Here is a 26,116-nt window from a genome sequence, read left to right as displayed (position 1 = left end):
TTTTTTGTTTTCTGGAGTTGAAGGTTGGAAATAATATGTAGAAGATTCTTGCTTGAGCCAAAATTTTTATTTCTAAAAAAGTTTTTGTAATTTTAAAGTCCTTTTTGATGGTATCCAAGTATTTTTATGTTCCTTTTTGATTTTTTACTGCCCATAAAAAATAGCCTATTTAATATCTGATGTTCATTTAGTGTTTCTCAAGTTGAATTTCCAAATTTCATTTTTGCTTCTCTTTCCAGCATCCTTCTAGCTTACACTGATATTATCAGAAACAAATGTATGCTGAGTCTGTCGTGTTGCTCCAGACTCGGTGGCATGGTTTTCATTGCCTCCTATATAGCATGTCCCTCGCTGCTTTCCTGACGCAGGGAGTACTGCTTACTCTGCAAACAGTACAGACCTGCGACCACTCATAGGAACTTGGGAGGCCCAATTATAGTATAGAATTTCTTTAACCAATTGTAAAATACATTCTAATTTCTGTCATGTCTGTTTTCATATTGCTGCCTTTTCTTTTATTGCTATTGCCCACTTGCATTTTATTTCCTATCTATATTTTCTAAACTTCCTACACACCTTTATTATGACTTAGGTTTTTTTCTCGTGTTTAAAATAATGTCTTTGGCAGACACAACAACTTATTTTTCCTTTTCTGGATCATTAAGATTGATAGTAAATAAAATTAGGCCTAACTCCAATCACTGTATCTCTCTGCTAAGTTCTTTTCAGTGCTGTTCATTTAGAAATTGAACAAAGGGTAATAATAAACTCCCTGTTCTATGACTTCCTCTTATTTAGGATTCTACTCAATTGCAACACAATTTAAATTCACTTCTGCAATGCTGTTGTGAATCCATGTAAAGGAAATGAATAAAAATCAGTTGTCAGAGCTTCAACCTTGACCTTTACTTTTGCCTTTTTGGTCTTGATACGGGTCATGTGATTCTGCTTGATATGAGTCATATGATTCTGCTTGTTTCTTTCCAGACTGTGTATCTTTGAACTTCATCTCCTGCTTCTTCAATTTCAGGATTCCTTGTAATTCTTTGTTGTTTGTTTCATCCTGTGGCCATTTTCAGGGCTCTATTCTACAATGCCCACTCCTTGGTCAACAGCATCTTTCAGAGACATTATCAGCTACACAGCTTCTATTTCTCTTCTCTTTCCAGCTCCATGCAGGTGACAGAGATCTTCCTCTGCCCATCTCTGATGGAGACTAAATTTTTTACTGTCGAGTAGCACATTCCCCTTGATTGTCTCAGGTATGCAGATTTGAAAGCATATTCAAACCTTCCTTCTTTTCTTCTTTCAAATATTTTTCAGCATTTTTACACTTCCCCCTCAAATCTATTGCAGATTATAATCAGGAGTTCTTCAGGCTTCTGCCTAAGAGCGTGAACTGTGCAGACTGATGAGCCTGGGTTTGAACCCTACACTATCACTTTGGATGAGTTGCTGGATTAGTTAAGATTAGCTGTCAGTTACAGAGACCTCAAAGAAAAATTGCTTAAACAAAGTGATGTTTGTTTCTCTTTCACATTAAAAAAAAAAGCTTATAGAGAGACAATCCAGAGCTGGTATTATGATTTTACAAATCCTCTGAGACCTAGGCTGGTTCCACCTTTTAGAACTACCAAACATCAAATTAGGCCCTCAATCTCATGGTCCTAAGTGGAACTTCAGCCATCACATCCAGGTTCCAAGTGTAGAAGGGAGGACGAACGGAACGGAAGAAGATGGGAAAAAGCAAGAGCCCAGGGTCTCTTAAGGAAATTTCCTGGAGGCTGTCTTACATTTCTTGTTATATCTCATTGACAAGACTTTAGCAATATGGCCTTATCTAGCTGGAATAGAGACTGGGGAATATTGTCCTTACTGTAGACAACCTTATGCCCAGCTAAAACGTGGGATTTTCGCATCCTTAGTAAGATGGGGGAAAGGAACATTGGAGTAGTCGAACACCACTGTTATTCTACACCTTTTTTTTCTTGACTATTGTTATCCATCTCACAGGATTCTTAGGATTAAAAGAAATCTTAACATGAAAGCATCTAATCCAGTATCCAGTATCTGGCATAAAACAAGCTTTCAGTAAATGTTAGTTCATATTCCTCCTTATTCCTTTTTCACGAATTGTCTCATTTCTCGGCTACCACATCGTTGGCATCCAAATCCTATTTTAAATACTGGCCCCAATTGATGGTACTAGACTGTAGTCTTGTACCTTATCATGGGAGGGAGCAACGCATTATTACTCAATGTCACACCTATTTCTTAGCTTATAGTGTGGCTTAGATTTAAGATATAGCTCTTGGAATCAAATAGATCTAGATATGAATCCTGGCTCTCGCACTTACTCAGTATGCCTCTTGCATCCTCAATTTCCTAATCTGTAACCTGGGGGTAAGATTCAGATATGAGGAGTAAATGAAAAAAATGTATGTAGAGTACCTAATAAGCTGTGCCTGATGAAGTAAGTGGTAGCTTTTCTTTTTTAATTTGGCCTAATCTAGATGAACCTTTTTGAAAATGAACTCTTATTCCATTAAAAAAAAGTTTTAAAATTGGTCACCTCCATACATATCCAAATGAGTGTTGTTAAATTGTTAGTCAGACTTTTTTAGCAAAGTCTTTCCTGTATGTGTATATATATATTTTATAAAAACCAGAATAGCTCAGCCTTAACCTTTTCCAGCCTTGATTTGAATGATTTTTTGCCACATCCACTCTCAGAAGCAGAAACATTCCACCAATGAGTATATGTCATAGTATTTTTTTTCAGCAGCTATTTGTTAAGCACCTACTGTGTGCCAGACACTGTGCCGGGTTCTAGGGGCACAACAGTAAGCAAAAATGCACGTGGTCCATACCACCATGGAGGTTACAGGTTACTGGGGGAGACAGGAGAATCAATCACTGCAAATACATGAAAAATTGCTACTACCAACGTTATTAGGAAGGAGACGTACAGGTGCTGTGAAAGTATGTGCAAGCGTCTTATGGTTGGAGGTTGTATGGTGACTTTAGGAACAAAAAATTGGCCAGGGAGTGGGAGCAAAGAGATGTCGTGGAAGTGTGGCTTGAAATGAGCTTGGACACGAGATGAGCCTGCCTTAAGCAGGGATCAGAGTGTGCCACAGGTTTCCAGCACCATTCCAAAGAAGCCGTAATGTTTGGAGTCATCTGTAAGTGTTCATAATATATAACTTCTCCATGTGATGCTCTGAAAGGGGTCACCTAATTCAGGAACAATTTAATTCTTTTATAATTTATTCATGCTCTATTGACAAACTTTAAATTCAGCTGCTTTTTTCTTTTGGATACACCAAGCAGATGCATCTGAGAAAATTGGCTGTAAAGTAGGATCTTTTCAGAGAGGGTCAGAGGGTTGATCTGCATCACCCTTAGCGAGGGGAATTTGAAGCCATTTGGCTGAATGGGGGCACATGAAGGAATGTTGGCAGAATAGGTAGACCACAAAGCAGCAGTGGAAGATGACCACAGGAGGGGAGGCGTAGGCAGTGTGTTCCAGAGAGCTGGCTGGACTGCCGTGCTTGGGATGGCGCATCTCGGAGCCAGCAGGCAGCCCAACATCCAATCTCCCCAAGGCTTTCAGGCTCTCATTGACAGGACCCAGCTTGGCACCTTGGCAGTGGGGTACCATTTCTCCTTATCCTGTCCAGCTGAGCTAATGAGGCATCCTTTCGGGAAAATGTTGCCTCTCTAGTCCCTTTGAGGGCCTTGGAGGGTGGCTGGGAGGCTCTGCTCCCGTGTAACATGTGAGGACATGACGGAGCCTTGGGGGCAGAGCCGCCTGCCATTGGACTGCAGGTTGTTTCTTGCTCTGAGCAGATGAATTTAAGATGAATTCTGTTCATCTGAAGATTTTAAAGTTCATCTCTCCAGGCAAAACTAAGTGAGTTTGTTCCTGGCCCTATTTCAATGCCGAAATAGGCAACTGAGCCATGACTTGTCTTCGAAAAGTGTGAGTCATGGTGCAGTTTCTAGATGCACAATGCTGTGCTTGGTGGGCAGGTTCCCAGAGTATTTATGCTCTGCTAGCACTGCCCTGAGGGGGCGCAAGGCTTTCACCTCCACCCTCGCAGGAATGCCTTTGGAGCTGGGGCTTCCTCTGGCTCACCACTTGCCCGGTATTTGGAATTCCTACCTCCGGGGCTTCTCAGCTGCTGCTCTCTGCCTGGACCGCTCTTCTCTTATGAATCTGCATAGCTGCTTCCTTCTCAATGGAAGGTCAGCTCCAGCGACCTCAGATATAGTTTCCCTGATCACCTCAGATAAAGTACCCTTGCCTTTCTCCAGTCATAGTCTTTCAGGCTTTGGTTTATTGTTTGCTGGCTTGTTTATCTTCTGTTTCCCTCCCCGCCCACACCAGAATATAAGTTATGTGAAAGCATGGATCTTGTCTCCCTTGTGTATCTGCCCTTAAGCCTGGTATGTAGTGGGCTCCCCAGACTGCTACATGTGATTTTGGGCAAAAATTACCGCTTTGAACTTAAAATGGGGATGATACCACCTGTGCTGCCTGCCTTATGGAACAGTAAGGGCCTGGAGTTAGTGTCCCAAAGATACTGCTTCCCCCACCAAAACTTGCTAATCATCTTTAGAGTCCATATTTTTGCAAATAGCAATACCATTTACCCAATCACATAACCCTAAAATGCGTAGGACTCATTCTGGGCTTCTCTTTGCTTTGTTCCCCCCTTAACTGCTCCTTAAATGATGGTGACCAGTTTGTCCAGAGGCCACATCCTTAAGGTACCTCCCATCAGTGCCCTTCCTTTACAGTCTCTTGACTGCCTCGAGTCTTTTCCAGGACTGCTGCTAATTGCCTCCAAATGGTAGTTCAGTTTGTAGTCTTTCCTATCTTCCCCCCACCAAATTGGTTGTCCACACAACAGGAAAATAATCATTGTGAAAGGCAAATTTCATACCACGACTGCCTGGTTTGATAATCCTTTAATGACTTGCTTTGCCAAAGGATCGATTCCAAATGCCTTGGAGAGCCATATAATACAGTCTTCCTTCGGACGTCTGCTTCTACAACTCTCCAGCTTCACCTCTCACTGCCCCCCGCTCCCCTCCCGTCATTTCTAAATCACCAACGCGTGCACCGTGGACACAGCGCGCACAGTCACACCCCCATGCGCCAGCCATCCTAAACTGTCTGCAGTGCAGGGAGGAAGGTACAAGGTAGCCAGATGCCTTCACTCCATGGCTTTTTTTTTTTCCTTTTCTCTATCTGTGTTCATATCCCCTTGTCAAACACCTGCCCATCTTTTCAAGAGTCAGTTCAAGCATACCTATTGTGAAAGACCATTCCAGACCCTTCCCTCTGCCTGCCACTCGTAAGAGCTCCTGAATCCCTTCCCTGTGTTGCCTCTGATGCTTGTGCATCTGTTATATTCCCTCTACCAGAGAATGCCTCTGCCTCCTCTTAGGTGCTCCTTCATGATAAAGATTATTTTGTTCATCTCCCGAGTGAGCTTCCTGAGCCAGGCATTATACTTGGCATGTAAACTGATATGTGGGAAAGAACTAGGCAGTAAAATTCAGTATACTTATTATCTAGTCCAGGGCTTTGTTTCAATAATGTACTTTTGACTGGTATTTGGAAATTTGAAAGATTTCCTTGAAGGTTAGAAGTAGGAAGAAGAGTTATTATATATATGCTGTTAATAGATATCAGTTGAATGACCAAAATATTTTGTTAATGAGCTAGTGTTTACTGAACATTTACTGTGTTTAGAGTTTTGGATTTGGCCATTTGCAGGGGATGCTTGGCTCAGCTTTTGGACTTTACTGAAATAATTCTGGCTCTTTCTATAAGAAGTCAAAATTTTAGATGGTCAGCACAGGTTCTTGGCTTACAGGCAATTTAGGATCTCCAAGGGTGCTTTCAATTCCAGGCTTTGGAGACTAAACTTGGGCACAGAGTACAGCAAGATAGAAGCAACTTTTTTTTTTTTTTAATCTGGCTGCGTGGGGTCTTAGTTGTGACATGCGGGCTCTAGTTCCCTGACCAGGGATTGAACCCGGGCCCCCTGCATTGGGAGCGTGGAGTCTTAACTGCTGGACCACCAGGGAAGTCCTTACAGGCAATTTAGAATAAAGTTTCTGGTAATGCTTTTTGTCCAGTACCCCCTAAAAGGATTTTGAAACACTATGTCCTCTCCTCATACATTTTAAAAGTTAATATCTAAATTTTTTTATAGTTGTAAAAAATGGCACTTCTGATATTATAAATATTGATTTTAAAAAACACTCTTTTTAATGTACCCATTGAAAGCTAAATTAACCACAGTGATTTCATATCTACCATGTCATCCATTTAAAACACACAAACAAGCTGGTCTAGAAAAGCTGGGAATTTTTACATAGTTGTTTCCCTTGTGGAACTCATTTCATTCTTCTTTTATATAACCTAATCCCCATTTAACAGTCTTATGTTTGAAAATCTTTCATTGATTACCTTATCATACTCTTGTGACGCACATATATACACACTATATTTTTTTAAGTTCTTGTGACAATAAGCCTCTAAATGTTAAACAGAATTTCATTTGGATTGAGTTTTTATGATTTTGACTAATATACCATTGACCAGAACAAGTATATTAGAATTTTGATGAATAATTATTAAGCATACGTAAAATTTTATGGAAAATAACTTCTCAGTGAGATGCCTGGGGCTTAAAAAGAGTTTATTTATGCATAAGTAAAACTTATTGCTAAAATAAGATAGGCTTCATAATCAAGGCTTCTTTTTAAATGTAAATGTTTAAGACACCTTACCACATAAATAAGTGTATGGGAATGAAGGCAGTATAATTCCACTCTATTTTTTAAACTCCTGAGGTGTATGACAAAAGTTACCTAGTGATTGATCACAAAAATGATTTTCCATGTTCTGTTGTCTAACAGCTTGATTGGGTCTCCCTCCAGTGTTGTTTGAAGCAAAGAAATGGAGACTTTCCCCAACTCCCAAAAGGGTTTCTCAGTCTTGAAAGTCAATCACTTTCTTAACATCTATAACCCTACAGGTATTTCAAATGACCCTCAGCTTGGAGCCCTGGAGATTTTTACTCCCCAAGACAATGCACCATAAGCAGACTCCTGAGAAATGAGATGTTTTTACCTTTCTTGTGGAACGTGGGGAGAGGATGACTGTGAAAAGGGAAGAAAGGGAGATGGCCAGAAGGAACCAGCTGGACATCAGGTGTTCTGAAGCACATACTTTTAGACGAGGGTTAATTGGTGATCTGGAAGTAGATTCTACCAGAGTACTCCTCCTTCCAAAAACAAAAAGCCCCCAAACCCCTTACCCCACTTTGAAGATCAACTGGTTTGGGTGCTAAAGAAAACTTTTCAGTCAAATTCGCTATCAACTCTAAGGAAAAAGGCCCCAATAGGCCAATTTAAAGATTTCTTCTTTGTGGACAAGAACATTCAAAAGGGAAAGAACATGGTTCTTTTAAAAAGACTTGATGGAAGCTAATTTGATACCAAAGTGATAGAATCACCATTATCCATTTTAGGAATGTACACTCAAACTCTCCTAGAATATTTAGAAATAATACATAATTTTTTGTACACATTGTTAGACTATATACAAATAGAATATTGGTAAGGATCACCAGGTGCTTGACTGACAGTCACCTAGGTCAGTGGGTGACTGATATCTAAGGACAAGTCTTAATCCCATTGAAAAAAAGTTTTCTGCAGTGTTTTATCAGGAATGCTAATTTCTTTCCAAGAGGAGGTTGTGAATTACATGCAAAAAGGTTTGGTCCCAGGCTAGGTTTGGGACATTTTTTTCTTTACAGAGTAATGCATTCTGAAGGGAGAGGAGTTGAGCCTGGCTGTCATTCCCATTGATCAGTAAGTCTTTATTGGGTCCTCCTGGATCCTGGATGCTCTTGACACCCTGTATGTAAGGGCACTGTACAGATGTCCCCTGTGCTCTTGCCTTCTCCCAGCAGCTTGTACCAAATCTCTCCTGAAACACTTTACAGGGACTCCCACCACATTACTTACTCTATTATACATTTGTACATCACTTCTCACATACTGAAGCATTTATATGCACATTTATTCTCCTGATGACCTGTGGGAGATGGGGCAAGTGTTATTCCCAGGATACAAATGTGGATACTGCATTTATAAGGGGATTGTGGCTTGTTTCAGCAGACTCTACAAGTTAGCTATAGATCTGGTACCTGATGAAACAACTTTTTCTACAGTATATTGCCTGCCTCCTTTTCCCAGATGTGTTATTTTATAGAAGGCTCTAAAAATTGAAAAGCTTGCCTTAATGTGATCATATGAAGATTAAGGAAGACAGATATGCTCACAAAATGCTTAGTAGAGTACATTGCTCTTAGCAGGCCCCCAGATTTTTTAAAAAGAAAAAAAATGTATTTGAATTTTGGGTCTGCCATGATTCATTTTATGGATTAAGAAAAAATTTATTCAATATTTTTTGAGCACTTAATATTTGCCAGGCACTGAGAATAAATCCAACAATGAAGAAAACAGCATGGAGCGTACATCCTAGAGGAGGGAAGATAGACGATAAGCAAATCCAACATATAATATGTACTGAGTGCTCTGATGAACAATGAAGCAGGGTACAGGGCTAGAGAGTGGTTGGCGGCTGGTAGTGGTTGGTGACACAGCGTGGTCAGGGAGAGCGTCCCTTGGGTGAGGACTTTTGAGAAGGCCTGAGTATTACACTCACCTGAGTCTGAGCTCAAAGCCTTGAGTTTATTTGGGTAAGTTGATTCAAGTCATGGTATTCTAGAGTTGTGTGGAAGAGATCTTACAGAGTATCGATCTTTAACCTTTTTTATATTATAGGCATCCTTGAGGGTCTTTCCCAGAATACTACACACATATGCATAACATTTTAACATGCCTTGAAATCCTCCTTAGAACACCTCAAGTTCATATCCCTGTTCCATCTCAGTTTTTCTTTTTACTGATAAGACATTAAGGTTGAAAAAGGCAAAGTAAAAATCATCCAGTGTCACAGCTAGTTAGCGGCTGAGTCAAGGACCTAAGATTCCCATAAAGTTGTCCATTGCTTTTTCTGCTAAACTCTCTAAGTTGCTAGTGTTAAACTTTCTCAATTTGGTCCATAAAGCATCTCTTGTTTTTTTAATATCTACACCATTTTTATTTACGTAGAAAACCTCCCCAAGTAGCTTATGTGGCCAGTGTGGCTCCTTGTTCTACTTCCTGACCAGTAGCAATATAAATAATATCCCAAGCATTCCAAATACCCTAGAAAATTATGAACAAGGAGGATTCAGGCTGGCAGTAGAAAAGGAAAAAACAAACAAAAACCAAAATGGAGACCTTGGAGTGTGAAGATGTTCTTACAGACAGCAGAGGGGCTGGAGGTGGGAAAGGGCTTGTCCCAGTTTTGACAGGGGACAGGGACTCCCTAGGGTGAAACAACAGTCACGCTCACCACTCCACCCAGTGATTTCCTCTGGGGACATTTTATACAAAAACTTGGAAGATAAACTTGTCACTTTCAGAAAAATATTCATTGTATCAACTTATCTTCCCAGCCACGCTTCCTTAACAGATGTCTCAACTTTTAGTACAACAAAATAACCAAAAATTTTAAGTAGTAATCATCCACACTGTGGAACTAATGTGTAATTTCCAAAATTGGTTGCTGTGTAAAGGTTTTGATTTGCTCTGGCAAGATTTTCTTTTTTTTTTTTTTTAACATCTTTATTGGAGTATAATTGCTTTACAATGGTGTGTTAGTTTCTGCTTTATAACAAAGTGAATCAGTTATACATATACATATGTTCCCATATCTCTTCCCTCTTGCGTCTCCCTCCCTCCCACCCTCTCTATCCCACCCCTCTAGGTGGTCACAAAGCACCGAGCTGATCTCCCTGTGCTATGCGGTTGCTTCCCACTAGCTATCTATTTTATGTTCACACAAGATTTTCTAATAAAATATACCTGGCTTTAAAGCCTCCAAAAGTTAGCCACTCTACCTCCTACAAGCACTGATATTTATTGAATTTTTAGGCTGCTTTCTGTTGTTGCAAAGAAAACCTACTTTTTCCATTAGAAGTGCCCCGTAGTGTTGTGTTGATAGAAGAATTGTAGCCTTTTCTCTCTTAACCAGTGAAAGGCCCTTTCTTCCATATTCCCCATCCCCACCCCCATTTCTAGGTATTTCTAGCCTACTTTTCCATCTGTGTGCCTTGTTGCTATGGTGATGGGCACTGTAGAAATAGAGAACAAAGCAGATATAATAAGCATCTCCAACATGGTTCACAATGCTAAAAAGGGATCTAGGTTTTTTCAGGCATGGGTGGTTCTTTATTGGTGATAGAACTGGACCAACCCAACTGGGAGGGGGCACTGGGGTTATGAGCTGATTCAGGCCCTACTTTTCCCATTGTTCTACACTTCACCAGACCCTTCTTTACCCATAATCATGAAGGTGAGCAAAGAGCATTAGGAGCCTGTGGAGGGGATGTAGTACAGAAATTCATGCCACAGAGTCGCCCCACTGCAAAAGACAAATCTACTGAAGCGTATTACATGGGAGGAATCTTGGGCTGGTTTTACGGTTTACCAGTTGTTAATCCTATTGCTTGAGTTAGTATTGTTCAACTTAACCTTTCAGTAGAGGAGATTTGCCAGCTTAGGTTTTCCTCCCTTCAAAGTATTTAGTCAGTATTAGACTTTTTAAAAAAATTAACTAAAAATCTGTCTTGATTACTGATAGCTTGCAGTATTTGCTCCCATCCATTGAATTTTAAAAAATAAGTGGTTAAACCAATGTGCACTTATTTTGTGCTTGTTTTAGAATTACAATGAAATATTCTCTCTATGTTATGGAAATTAGTGTTTTCCATAAGATCTGGGAGAAGGTGGCCACAGGTAGTTTTTAACCTTCCCACATGTGTGTTCATTCTTTCATATGTTACATCTTCAAGTATCAGGTTCTTAGACACCCATAATGAAATACCCAAAGATTAAATAAAATATTCTAATTAACCAATTCCAATTTCTAGACACTTATTTTTAAATTGAATATTATGTTTTATAATCACTTATAAAACACTTTTGCATCACTTACGTTTTATGTTTGTGTTTTATGTAGAGGGAAAATAGTTTTTAGCACAATGTTTCAGTATGTAAAGTCATGGGATGTGAATCAAATTTTTGGAGCTAAAGAAGGTGAACATTCTATGTGTCTGTTGCATTGTGGCATGAGGGCCTGAAGTTCTTTTTGGCTCTAAATTCTTGTTTCTTTGGCCATGTGGCTCCTTTCTTTTTGCCTGATGAAATAGTACTTTGCCAGTTTTATCTGCCGTAATGTCTCTTACACTGATGTGAAAATATGCTTGGAATCAATCTCACACTTTGAGTTTTTTAAGTATATACCCAGTGTAGCCCTCCCTGCCAAAGTCAGCTATTCCCCTTTGTGTCATGAATGGAAGAATGAGAGCACTGGAGACTAGAGTGGGAGTTGGAACTCCCAGTGCTGATTCTGGCTCAGCCTCTGCCTGGGGTGGCCTTAGAGATACATTTTTAACCCCATAAACAGCACTCAGCTTCATCAGGAGGAGCCCAGGAGCCACAAGGAAGGTTTTGAAGCAGAAGGTAACATCAGATTTGTTTTGGGAAGTGATGCTGGCCGTCATGTGGAGGATGTGTTGGCGATGTGAGAGATCATGTTGGGAGACCCAGTAGGGCAGTGGGGATGGAGCAGAGGAGGCTCATATGAAAAAAACTTGAGGAAGAGGTCATAGGAGTACATATTCTCATTTTCTTTCATCACAAGCATCCCATGGTAATTACGTAAGTCCAACTATGCTTACTGAAGTTTTACTAGTTTTACTATAATTTCTAACTTTTCAGTTTTTTGTAGAAGGAAGGGACTAAGTTCCTTCTGATTATTTATGGAGTCCCCCAAATCCTCAAATTTCAGGTTACCAGTGAATGTACTTATATTAGCACAACTTTAAAAATCATAGCTTTGCTATAGGCTGAGTATGTCCCCCGCAAAATTCATATGTTAAAACCTAACCCTTAAGGTGACGGTATTGGGGGGGGGTGTCTTTGGGAGGTAGTTAAGTCATGGGGGTAGAGCCTTCAAGAATAGGATTAGTGCCCTTATGAAACAGACTCCGAGAGCTCCCTTGCCCTTCCAACCATGTGTGGACACGAGAAGAGGTCCTTCTGTGAACCAGCAAGTGAGCTCTCACCAGACACTGAATCTTCTTGGCACCTCTCAGCCTCTAGAACTGTGAGAAATAAATGTTGTAGATTAAGCAACCCATTCAATGGGAGTTTGTGATAGCAGCCCGAATGGATTAAGACAGCTTCTAGGGCTTCCCTGGTAGCGCAGTGGTTGAGAATCTGCCTGCCAATGCAGGGGACACGGGTTCGAGCCCTGGTCTGGGAAGATCCCACATGCCGCGGAGCAACTAGGCCCGTGAGCCGCAATTACTGAGCCTGCGCGTCTGGAGCCTGTGCTCCGCAACAAGAGAGGCCGCGATAGTGAGAGGCCCGCGCACCGCGATGCTTGCCGCAACTAGAGAAAGCCCTTGCACAGAAACGAAGACCCAACACAGCCAAAAATAATAAATAAATAAATTAATTAATTTAAAAAAAAAAAGAAAGATGCTGTGAAGATTAATTTTAGAAAAAAAAAGCTTCTAAACATGAGTGTCTTACTAGAAAAGAGAGAAGACTTGGGAGAAGTAGTGTGTGTTCTGTGGGAAGAATAATGACTCTTTTTGCACAGGAGAAGTCTGTGGAAAGCAGGTAATCACTCCACACAGGACAGTTCCTTGTTTCCCAGAAGGCTTGAAAACTGTGGGCACGTTGGGTAGGTTTTATGGGCGGAGCAGGGCTTGTATTTGCCAGGAGTTTCCCCCTTCATGGGCAATTGTTTTCTGATGCCTCCTGGGCGAAAGGAGTATCCATTGCATTTGATGTTATCATCTACGTGAAGGGAGAAAGGCCAGGTAGAACTATTTCTATTTTTACGATTAAGCTGACGTTCTGAGAGACTGTGTAGCTTAGCTCCCAAATAAGGTAGATGTTAGTCAGGATAAGAGTTCACTCTCCTTAGTCGTTTTGCTGACTTCTCCTACTACACTCATGACTGAAGGAAGGGCTGAATGAATGAATGAATGTATGTTTAGTGCGCTATTCATTTTATTGAGCTGAGCTACTTTTTATTCCCCTCAAAGATCTCTTTGAAGATTATTCACATTCTTGCTAGTCTTATGAGTTTACTGGTTGTGCAGGCATAGATAAATCCCATAACTCTGTCTCAGTTGCCTCATCTGTAAAGTGGAGATAACCTCATGGAGTTGTTGGGAGCATAAATAAGTTAATTGATATAAAGGGCTTAGTAGAATATTTACATGTGGTTATCTTGTGGTGAGTGAGCATTAGCTTCCGCAACTGAGTGTTACAATATACTGAGCGAACTTGACTGCTTCAGCCTCACGTCAGCTACTTATACGGGCCTCACAAAACACTGGGCTTGTTTTGTCTTATCTACCTAGGAAGAACTATTAGGGTAGGTTCCACTTGATTTGTCTTTTGATGATTTATAATTTGTTGTTTCAGTTAACTAGGCTTAAATGGACTTTTTCCTGGTTATTTTTAGAGTCAAATTACTTAATGCTGGAAAATTAGGCTTTTATATAGTTATTGATTGTACAGGAACACTACAAATTAGAAGAAATTATAGCTGTCCCAGGACCAGATTGGAAAAGCCTCTAAGTTTTTGTTATAGCCTGAAATTTGTTCAATCTTCACATTCTCTGAAATTCAACCTTGAATTATTCAGCAAATGAACAAGTAAAAAATAGTATGGTCCTTCACATTTTTAATGCATATTTTGAGATATGTAGACTTTAACTTTGAAAAGTCTTTCATGATAATTGATCAGCATGGGTAACAATACTCAAAAGCCACATAAAGCTAGATAGCATAAAATTCTCATTTTTATCTGTAAGAAGCCTTGGAGCTCCTTTGTTTCTTTTCCTGTTCTGCATGAAGGTGACTGAATCAGTGACTGGTAGTTTCCTTATCTTAAAGTGATCTAGACGAGAGAAAGTTTATTCTAACAATATGATCTCATTTTTGAAAAATGATTTTTTTTTTCAATCTCTGTATCAGTGTATGTGTGAATGGAGAAGGAGTTGTAAGGATGCAGAGAGTTGCCTGGTGTGTGCATTGGAGAATGATGAGAGGGGAAAGGGAACAGAGGAAGGAAACTATTCTGTAGTTCACTCTTGATTCTGTGTTTTTCCTCTCGAGTGAAGTTCTCAGAGATGTTACACATGGTGCAGCAGTCTTATTAAAAAAAAAGTTCTTTCTAAAAACATTTCCTTTCCTAATGAGATTTCATTTTGGTGCTTTGTTGTCAGTGTGCTGGGAGTTTTGAAATGTTCTCTGTGTATTTCTGTGATTTTTGACCTAATAATCTCATGGGGGTTTACCAGGCTTAGCAGCTGTTGTTTTTACCAACTATTGCTAAATTCTGTTAATGTCCAAAGTTGAAAAACCCTTTTTTTCTACATTGGCCTAGATTATCCAGAGTTTTAAAAAATTTAAGCCTTTTCCTCACCCCTTTTAATTTTCATTTACTTGCAAGAAAATGTATAACATTAATATTCTAATGGATGGTTTAAATAGGCTGAACCTGTCTCTCATAGGACTCCAGTGACAGCTTGCAGTGTCAGTTGCAGAACAGCATTTTTTTGATAAAGCCATCTATCCTCTTTTCTGCTGGAGGAAGGAGAGACCTCAATTCTATTGTAATTTAAGTAGTGTTTAGTGTAATATGATAAATGTTTACAGAGTGATAGTAATGATTGTTCTTTGACAAAGCAAAAGGAAAAGTTGAAAGACTTTGAAAATGTCCTAGGAGAAAATAAATTCAGAATTATAGCCATTTTGGGGGATAATTCTGCAGTTTTATTTGAAGGAGGGCATCAGATGCTGAATTTTGCCTTTTCATTTAAGTAATGTAACAGGAATTTTTCTTAAATAGCTGACAGTATATCTTGCTTCCTTTGCAGTCTCTTTTTAGGGGTCCTTTAATTGGTCTGTTTTAATTATAAGGCAGTGGTTTTTGAACTAGAATCTAGGTATGCTCTTGAATTCCTCTAGGGTTAATTTTGTTGGTTCTAAATCCCATCTGATCTCTATACTATCTTTCACATTCCCATTTTCCCTGTTGAGAGCTTAAATTTATTCTCATATATTCAGGATCCAAAGCAATAGTTTTTCTTATTATCAAATCAGATGGCCAGCTGTTTCTGCATTTACAGGTAATGATGTGTATCAGCAACATGCTTTATAATTACAAGGCCGTCTTTACATACATAATCGCATTTGACTCTGACAGTCCAGTGAGAGAGAGAGAGAGAGAGAATGGCTACAGTTAATTCCTATTTTACAGGTGAACTTTGAGAAGTCACTCAATATACCCAAAAATAACACACAAACAGAAGGACTAGGAGAAGAACTAGTTCTTTTAGCTTCATGTCTAGTGTTCTTTCTGGCCTGTCATACTTTGTGGGCACACCCTGTTCTATGCCATGAGACGTTTGCCATATAAGCAATTGAGTCAATATGCTGTGTGAAATTGGTGTACCAAATTTTAATAAACTTTCTAAAACCAGGTTGTTATTCTTTAGTGCTCTTCCTACTAAGCATTATCATTGCACTGTCTGTGTAGTGAGAGCAGTTTCCTGCTTTCCAGGCTAATGACATTGTGAGTATATAGCTTCGGAGGTACAGAACAACAGGACAGCAATAAGAGAGATGCCCAAGGAGACATATAACTAAGTGACAAGTTCAGTGGAAACAATGTAGGAAGTGAGACCCAAGCTGAGCCTGGCAGGATGAGATAGAATTTGGAAAGGTGAGGGGGGTGGAAGGGAAATATCTGAGCAGAGACGTACAGGACAGAATGTATGCAGTACCGAAATAATTGTGAAATGATATGTCCAGGATTTGCTTCAAAATAATCCTGGGCATGGGTGTGATATGAGTTGATAATTGTTGAAGCTGAGTGAAGGGTACATAGGGCTTCCTTATACTGTTATTTATACTTTTATATTAGGGATTTTTCATGATAAAAAGTTTAAAATATAAAAATGGTATGTATTGTTTTTGGACAGTGGGTAGGCTGGCCTATCTGGAATAAAGGGTTTGTTCAAAGGCACAGTGGGAAATGATGTTGGAAAGATAGTTTGGAAACAGATTTGGTGGTGGGAGGGAGTTCATGAATGTACACTCTGGAGTCTGGGTGAGCGCTGGTAGACACTGGTTCATTTACTAGACTTAAGTTTGACTTGACTATGAGCTGAAGGTGGGGTCACAGTTCAGCCTGGCATCCGCGTCAAGGATGACAGCAGACCCACTTAGGGGGTTTCTTAGACGCCACCACACCTGACATGCCGTATTCAGTTCTGGAAGGCACATTTAAAGAGGGCTTTTACAAACTGAGTTTCAATGGTGGTGTGACAGAAGGTGTCACATCTTAGGAATCTTTCTTGTAGAACACTCCATCATTTTATGGTTGTTTATCTGGAAAGGACTTATTTTCCCATCTGCCAAGTTCCTTCTCTACTCCTTTTTAAACTCTCTCTCTCGTGTGCCTGAGAATGGGCAGTAAAAGCGAAGTAAAAACACTGCTGATTGCCCAGTAATATAGAGGCACATGTGCATGACGGCACCTAATTTGACCTCCTGGAAACAGCCTTTAACAGCAGACAGTTACACACAGAAGCACCCAACCGTTTAGAAAGCCTAACTCTTTGGTGTAGCTTTCTGAAGCAAAGTTCCCTCTTCCTTCCTGCTTAAAATGTTTCTCTATTGCTGAGGAAAAATAGGAGAGAAATTTGGATAGTTGGTAATATTAAGGAATTATTAATTATTTGGATGTGATTCAGTGGTATGCTAGAGTTGATGAGAGACGATTGTTACGTTTTCAGGAATTTTGCAAGCCAGTTGTTAAACACAACCATTAAAAAATTATACAAACTTGAAGTATTAAAATAAAAGTAACACCCCAAATTTATCACTTCCTATTAATTTTTCTATAATTTGCTGTTATCTGTGCTCTTAAGGTTATTTATATCTAATGTCTCCGCATAGTCGAGGTGCTGAATGTGTGCTGCACATTTCTTATCAAACCCACGGAAATTGGCAAAGACTACAAATCAGGGCCTTCCCCCTCCTCCCTCCCCGCCCCCCTGGCCAGAGAACTGGTTGTAAAATACCTACCAGCACGCTATTGGGTATGATTATGATATTGTGGTTATATTTTTTAAACTCTTTACCTTTTGGAGATGCATACTGAAATAAGCCAGATAAAATATAATATCTAGAATTTGTTTCAAATAATCCAGTTGAAGTGGGTATCATGATTGTTGTATCAGAGTGATGGGCACGTGGGCTTCATTATACTACTACTCTCTCTACTTTTGTGTATGTTTTAAATTTTCCATAATAAAAAGTTAATAATTAAGGAATGTTACAATATAAATAAATAAGTTGCCTATACCCAGGAGACAGTCTGGTACCTGTCTGTCCCTCAAACTTTGATGCTAACATTGATAAAATATTATTCTCTAATTTTAGAGACCTTATTTGTAACTGGTTGACATAGATCATTGAGCTTAAATGTCTGTTTCTCATTAAATAAAATCAAGGAATCACTATGTGCAGTTTACCATACCTGTAAGTATAAAGGAATCCAACACAGCCTTCCCTAGGGCACTGAAAAGCTCTCTCTTCACAGTGGGGCAAAAATGCATTGTTGAATTGCAATCCTGTTTGCAGAACCAGTTGTACAGATAGGGAAAAATGAATCAAGTTATTGCTCAGAGGACTACTTTGGGCTGTATGACAGCTGTGTGCCCTCTAGATTTATTTTCAGTCTAACTGATTTGAGTCATTTCTCAAGAAAGGAGTGCTGTCAAGTGAATTGTCTTCTCTGCTGATGAAGAGAGCCTTTCTAAACATTGCCTTGCTGGTAAAATTGATGTGTTTGGAATTGTTGGCCTATGAATTAAATTAGACCCAATCCAATGACTTAAAACACATAGCCTAGGTTGAGTACTGACTACATCTCACAAAGAGTGCAGAAGCACGGTATTTTTTCTAGTATATATCTAGACATCAAATGGATAATTTGTAGCATAAATTTGTAGCTTAGAATACATCTCTTTTTTTCTAAGTTTGAGGTCCTTTTAAATTTCATTCGTAATATACATCTGGAGAATGGTAGTAGTTTTCTTCGTGTCTTTGATTGTATAATAATTCCTACTTACCAAATGTAGTTGACCAGAAAAAAAATTTATGTAGACTAAGGAATGCAAGTGGTCACGGTGATTAGCCCATCAGACAGAGTGGTGCGGAAATTATTAGGTTTATAAGGGGGACAAGGAAGGGCAATAAGAACCTTGAGGGGAAAGTAGTCTATAATATCTTATAATTTTAAGTTATGTGAGTTTCTAGGCTGTGTAAGAAATACAGGCTTAGACCATTCTCTAGGTTTAACCCCCGCCCCCCCGACACACACACAAAATCAAAATGTCAAGCAATGAAAATAACAGATGTCAAACTCAGGTAACCTGGGGTCAGAATACCAAAAGGAAGTCTAGCTTGAAGCACATGCTGAAAACAGGAATTGAGATCCGGAAACCAGAAATCAGAGTAGGAGGGTTGAAGAATCATAACTCTTCATTATAAGACAGAACCACGCAGAGGAATCACCTGGAGAACCGGGGAGGTTTTGACACTTGGCTACAGTTTTCCCCATGTTCATTTCTGTGTACCAATAACCTTCAATGCCCTGCAGGATCCCACCATGATATAGGTCCTAAAAGAATTTCTTTGGAGTATGTAAATAGAAAGCATGGTTCAAGATGAAGTTGGAACATGGAGATTGAGTCATGATTGCTAAGGAAAAACACATGTCAAGTTCTTGAAGTACAGTAATCACAGGACTGTGATTTATTCACTCAGCAATTATTTATTGAGCTCCTACTATCTGAGTTAAAAGCTGGGGATACATCATTGAACCTTACAGATAAAAGGTCTGTGCTCTTAGAGCTTACTGCCTCATGGGTAGACACAGAAAATAGACAAAATAATTATATAGTACATTAAACAGAGATAAATTACATAGAGAAGAACAAAACAGGAAGTATTCTTCAGAATTGGATTCCCCAAGGATACATTTCCCAGTTCTATCAAAGCTAGCAAAGGAAAGATTAATATTTATAAAAATACAAAACATACCACATCTGAAATTCCTTCCTGTTTCTGTTAACTCTGTTGATGAGCTAAATACATTCACTGTTTCTACAACCAACCAGTAGGTTTAAAGCACAAAATGAAGTTTAAGTAGCGTGGGAGAGCAGCTTTTTTACACTGAAGCACAATGAAAAATACGCCCTTACACATTTTGTTAGAGAGTTGGCCATTCATGATCAGGATGGTAGTGAGCACCTACAACAGGGAGCCTGGAAGTTATTTAAAATCTTCCCGTCCTGTTTACCTCCAGTTGGGCAGACAAGTAGAAGCCACACAAAGAGATGTGTATGTGTGTGTGTGTGTGTGTGTGTGTGTGTGTGTGTGTGTGTGTGTGTGTGTGATAACATATAGACATTATGTTTCAGTCAACTTGATTGCCTTCATAAAAAAATTAAATTGTCTCATCTTTAAATAGAAATATTCACAAAGGCAAGTATTAAGTGAACTCCTTTATGCAGGAGATGGACTCAGTCTACATTTACTTCTCTATTCCAAATTACCAAGTGCAAGCCTTTAAATCCAACATTGGCCAAGGTCAGCAGCAAAAACAAACAGTCTAACAAACACATATGTTCTCCTCTCCCCAGGGCTCCAGTTTATTTCCATCTGCCTACTAGACCTTACCACCTAAATGACCCACAGGTACTGCAAACTCAGTGTTTTAAAAACCACATTCATCAGCCTTCTCCACTGACCAGTTTTCACCATTGACCCTGTGGCCAAAGCCAGGGTGGTCTCTTGTCCTTGAGTCTTGGCTTTCCTTAATATCTAGTCTACCACCAGTCCTGATCAATACCTGAGTAACTCTAGAATCCACGCCCATAAACTATTTAGCAGAGTACCTGCTTGAAAGTACTAAAGAATGATTGGTACTTAAAAGTGCTTAAAAGTATTTGCTTTTATCCCCCCCTTCTCCTCACGCTTAGTCACATCTTAGTTCAAGCTTTCTTTCTTATTTTTATCCCTTGGACTATTGATCTGGTCTCTTAACCTATATCGTACATTCCCCCTTCTAATGAACCCTCCATGCTGCTACCAAAGCAGCAAATACTAAATTTCTAAATTTGAAATTTGACACTGACCAGATCATTTCACTTCCTTGTATAAAAACCTTTATGGATTCCGTAGCATGGTACCCAAGTCTCTTTATGATCTGAACCTAAATGGCCTTTTTACCTCACCTTCTTCAACTTTTCCACAGGGTTCACTCCCAAGAGCAGTACTTGGTCAAAACTGAGCTACACCAAATCCCTAATAAAGGTATAAAACCTTAATTATGTTAGTAAATTATCCTTGATTCATAGTGAAAGAGCAAATTCACCAGATTGCTCATTGATCTTCCAATGAATGTTGGAATATTAACTCACACTTTATGATCAAGCCTTTCACCCAACTTTATTCCTATTTCCTTTCCTCATCTCTCCCATCAGCCAATACTTGTCCGATTTTTTCTGTTACTGCTACTTAAATTCACTCCTGTCATTTTCACTGACACTCCCCTGTTCAGGTCCTGACTACTCAGTTATTGAATTACTGCAGTAGGATCCTACCTGGTACCCTTGCCTCCATTCTGCCTCCCCTCCCTTCTCCTGCCCCAGTGTATCTCCCATGCCCCACTAGGTTACTTTTCCTAAAACACTGCTTGCATTCTGTTTTAGAATCTATAATGGTTCTCTTTTGTGAGTCAAGTCAAGCCATACTCTTCATTTTGGAATCTTAAGTCCTAACTGTCCTTAGTGCCTCACTTATTTGTGAAGTCATCTCTGGCTAGGAAGATTCCCTCCCCAGTGGGACCTGCTGCCTCATTGCTCTTCCCCACTCAAGACTCCCTGCTCTTGCCCTTTCCCAGCTGGAGGTCTTCTTCCTGATCTAGCTCCTGCATATCCCGAAAGGCTCAGATGCACGTCACCCGTGCTGCTTTCTCCATTCCCTGAACTATAATTGTTGGCCTTTTTGAGAGGCAGCTTCTGATGGTGAGAACAACACGGTATTTGGTGTCAGTTATGGGATCAAGCTCTTGTTCACCAGACAGCTGATTTAGGCAGCTTATTTTTTTCTCTCTGAGCTGGTATCCTTATCGTAAAGTCAAGTGAGTGATTTAAATGACTTATGGGGAAAAATGCTGCATAAACTTTAAAGCATTATGCAGATGTATCTCATTGTTGTCTCAACTATACTGTTTAATCCTTGATTATATGTATTCCTGTTCCCTATTCATTTTGTGTATGTTTCCCATCTCCCTAACTTTGAGTATTTTAAGGGTAGATATGAGGTGAAATGCAGAAGTAAAATGAATTCTCATTTAGTGACTGTCATTCCTTCTTGTCCTATTTAGCCCACACCACAGCAAATATTCAACACATTCTCCCATGTCAAGAGAATCCAGTAATTACAAGCATAAAGTATCAGGCACGAGAGTGAAAGTACAGGGAGTGAGAGAGTAACCGGGAGAAAATGAGGTGACCAGAGAGAAGGAGACTGCCTAGGCAACTGGCCTGCCTCCATACTGACTTACTTTATGGGTTCATAGACGAACTCATTAGACTCTGAGGCAGTCTCTTCAGTCTATTTACACGATGGCAATAGAATTACCTCATCTTCTTAGGAGTAATACACTTCTTGCATAGAGTAGGCTCGCAAATGTTTATCGAATTCACTACCCACATGATTATGTATACTATTATGCACACATGTTTATACAGGCACATATACATGCCAATGGATGTCACTACTTACATAGTTTTTTTTCCCTTTAAATTTCATTCTCGTGTGTAGCAGCAGTGTGTCTGCTTTGTCTGCAGAGTATCACTGATATTCGCATTTGCCTTGTGTTTGTGCAGTGTCTGACAGGGGTTACCTGATTACTTGCTGAAGTCATAAGTAGTTTAGGAACTACCTTATTTAGATTGCTAAGAAATACCCGTACAAACATTGCATTATTTCTCATATTAAGCTTACTCAAATCGTGCTTAAAATCAAAAATAAGAATAAAAAATAATAGTGAGAATTCATTCTGTTTTTGCACAGGTATCTTCTAGCTGCCTCTTCCACAGGCAACCTTCTAGGAATGAGGGATATGGTGGTGGAGTGCAGGGATTTATGATTCTGATTAGAAGGAAAGTATGAACTGTGACAAGTCTTGTTTGATGACACTATCCTTGAACAATAAGAATAATCGTTAGATATTTATAACTCTTGCTATGTCTGGGTCACTGAGTCTTCATACTCAGTTAAAAAACAAACTAATCCAACAGTAAAATATGGTTCCTGTTTTAAAGGAGTTTATAAATTTAGAGTAAAATACAGGGAATGACAGTAATCCCAGCAAAACAGGAGAAATGGGATTTGCTTGTTACCTTAGAAGCAAAAGGTACATTTCTCCAAAGTAAGTCATTAAAGACTGTGATTGTTTTGTTGCAGGGCTGACTTAGTAGCAGGAAAATGATAGCTTAACCCTGTTCTCGGTTCACCAGGTGGGCGGGTAAACCTAGCATTTCAGATGAGCCAGCCTGGCCACAGGAAAAGGCATTTGCATTGAGGGACATTGCCAGACAACAAAATGAAGACTTCTGCTTTTGCAATTTCTCTTATTACTGCTTTCATTAAATTGATGTTTCCAAAGGAATGAGTTTTTAAATGAAATCTTAATAGTGCTTCAGCTAATTCCAAATGTACTCTTTCATTTTACTCTGCTTTCACAATGTGATCATATTTGGTTTCACTTCCTGGTTTGTCCTCACAAGGCTGTTGCTGGGAAATATTTAAATAAAGTATTTATGAGACATGAATATTGTTTTTTAATGGATGCATTTTGGTTTGATTTAGATTTAGTTCATGTAGTAATTTTTATAGAAATAAGATTTCTGATGCCTAAATTGGTAAGTCAGTTGCTTAGGGGGAAAAAAAAAACAAAACGTTTTGCCACTGAATTTAATTAAGTTACCTTGTGTTGAAGCCTACAGAACTGTTTGATTAGGCACCAGCTGTGAATCAAGTGAAATGTAGGCCCATAATTAGAGTAATTGTAACTTGATTTTAAACAGAGGTTTGATTGCATGATGAGTGACATAATGCCTAATGATTTTTCCAAAAGAAAGGCCTAGTATACTCTTGGGCTGATGGCTTGCTCAGGGTGTATCTAACATGGCCACTAGTGTATCAGGCACCACTGTGTGTGTGTGTGTGTGTTTTAAATGACTGTTCTTATGTGTTATAACATTGCATGAAATATTTGGCTACTAATTCTAAAACTGATATTTTTATCCCAATGCATCTAATTTCCACCAAAGTATTCAAGTACCATCTAGTGTAGAAAACCTAATCAAATCCATTTCTCTTTTGAAAACATCAATTAAGACTTTTAGGAAAAGTCTGCTCCCTCAAAATCTAATTGTTTTGTCCAGTTGCATCATTTTACTGGCTAATCTGAAAGCGTAATTTTTTTAAGCATAACTACTTTTCTACTTGATATTTTAATTATGAAGTCCTTTATGTTTTATTTTACAAGGTGATCTGATATATACCCTAATACAGAATTAGGCTTCCTGCTCTCTTTCTCAGATCCCTTCCAATGAATTCTTCCTGATGCTTTCAAATTAATTTCCCTAATATACACTAATATGTCCTTAAATGTATTTTTTTCCATCATTCCTCTGCTCAGATACCATCAGTGATTCCCTACTGCTTGTATGATCAAATCTAAATTCCTTTCTGCTCTCATAAAAATATATGACTATTAATTCTACAAGTGATATTTTTATCTGAAAACAATTATTTCTCAGGTGCCTGTTTATATGCTAAGGGCTGAGCTGTGTCTTGAAAAATTCTTAGCCTGACATTCTAGACTTTATTTGACCCAAATCTACTTTCCACTCTTATCTCCACTATTACTGTCTCAAAACTTCCACTCAATCCACACATGTCTCTTCACTAACTCCTTAAATTCACCTTGGCTTCCTCCTATTTGTTCTTTTATTGTTTGTTTGTTCCTCATTCCTTCACATAAAATACTAATCCTCCCTTCTACCACTCATCCCTTCACCTCCCATTTATATAAATCCTATGCACTTTTCTTGGTCCAACTCATAACACCTGTGTAATGACTATTATTTCTTTGGCAGATATTGCCTTAAAACATAACTGTGTAATCCATTTGTTTGACCCTTCTTGTATTCATGCTTTATTTACCAAAGCATAAGGTCTTTCTGAAGTTCATGTTTAAGTTTGACACCTTTCTGTCCCCTTCAGAATCTGGGAAGATGATGCTTTGCACCCAGCAGAAGCGAGGTCATGATTGTTGAGGACACTTAGTGGACACAAGATGTGACAATCCTATACTCTCTTGGTACCCCATCTCTGGCCATGACACAAGTTGGTGGCACATAGGGCCCTCTTCATTTCTATCTCTGTTCAACTAACAGTGACTAAGTTGTTGCCTTCCTTCAGTGAATAAGACTTCCCACAATGGAAACACACGATGTTGTCAAATGTAAATAGAAAAATGTTATTTCTTGTGTATGGGTTAGGGGGAAAAAAATGGAGACAGGAAGAAAAGACACCATTAGCTTTCTTGCTGCAATCCTTCTACTTCCAAGTTTGTTGCTAAGAAATAACCGTAGATTCGTTTGCTGTGCACAAAGGAGAAACCTAGGTCACTGACAGGAGATGATGTGTGCTGTGCAGCTGGATTTGTCACTGAGCCAGACAACGCCCCACCCTCGTTTAGAAGTCTTGTGTTAAACTTCCAGACTGGGAATGTGGCTTTTTTTTCCTGGGAAGCCATCACAGTTCCAGAGAGAACATGGCTTCTCTTCTTTGCTCACACCAAGTGAAGCTGCAGAGTCCTCTGAATTCTAAAGCCCAAGGCCAACCCAATATGCAGAAACCCTACCACTCACCTTCTTTGGAATGTGGACAATCTACCTGATTCCTGTTAGTTCTTTGTGGGTTCTTTTAGAAGCCTGACCTTACTCTTATCACTTCAGTATCCCCAGAGCTGCCTCAAATTATTCTTAAGGCCATGGCTAAGCTAAATCTCTTTTTTCTTTTTGATAGGGCTGGAATAGAGACTTTATCTCCTAAAGGATTCAGGGACCTTTGCCTGTCATGTGGAATTAGGTGATTTGAAGATAAGATACTGTGGTGATTATAGGAAGTTGTTCTGGTCTTTGCTCCAAGCAAGGGGGGGAGGGGGTTCTAATTTTAATTCTTTTAATGTTCATTTAATATTTACTAGCAGCTTCTGCCTACTAAGCCCTGGGGATACAATGACAAGCATGAGACATGTAGACCAGACCTCCTAGAGCTTATACTTTAGTGGGAGAGAAGTAAACCTCAATTGAGCAATTACACGAAAGCGTGTGCTAAGTGCTGTGAAAACAAGGAATAGAGAACTAAAAGAACACATTGTGAAGGGCCTGGTCAGAGAAGGGGTCCCTTAAGACATAACTTCTCTAAGTCATTAACTCAGGACGTCCGGTGGCTTAAATGACTGCCTGCTCTGTTTGGCCCTTACAGGTGAGCTTGGCCTTCTAAGTGGACTGCTTGGCACTGTTTCAAATTGCAACTAGTCTGAATAAGAATTAGCCCTCCTGTAAGACTATTCTCATGCAGTGGGAGGCTATGAGTGGTATAATAAGAAATACATTTATATTTGGTCTTTGCCCTCAGCTTCTGGCACAGAGCTCCTAAAATCCTTGGAATTTCCTGACAGGAGCATCTTTTATTACTCATGGTGAGCCCCTTTCAGCCTTACCTG

General features: G+C 39.4%; 1 protein-coding gene across 6 annotated transcripts in view; it reads left to right on the top strand.

Moving 5' to 3' along the window:
* The window catches only part of LRRC8B (leucine rich repeat containing 8 VRAC subunit B), a 73,295-nt gene that overhangs the window by 2,504 nt on the left and 44,675 nt on the right, over positions 1–26,116 (top strand). Inside the window, exon 2 of one of the 6 annotated variants that reach the window (XM_082477200.1) lies at positions 7,062–7,237. The exons of the other annotated variants lie outside the window; for them this stretch is intronic. The gene's annotated coding sequence lies outside the window, so the exon portion shown is untranslated. The remainder of the gene's footprint in view (positions 1–7,061; positions 7,238–26,116) is intronic. 6 annotated transcript variants of the gene reach the window in all.

The sequence above is a fragment of the Balaenoptera physalus genome, assembly GCF_965194825.1.
Source record: "Balaenoptera physalus genome assembly, chromosome: 1".
NCBI lineage: Eukaryota > Metazoa > Chordata > Mammalia > Artiodactyla > Balaenopteridae > Balaenoptera > Balaenoptera physalus.
Note: the sequence above shows the minus strand (reverse complement) of the source record. Positions and strands in the feature narration are given on the sequence as shown.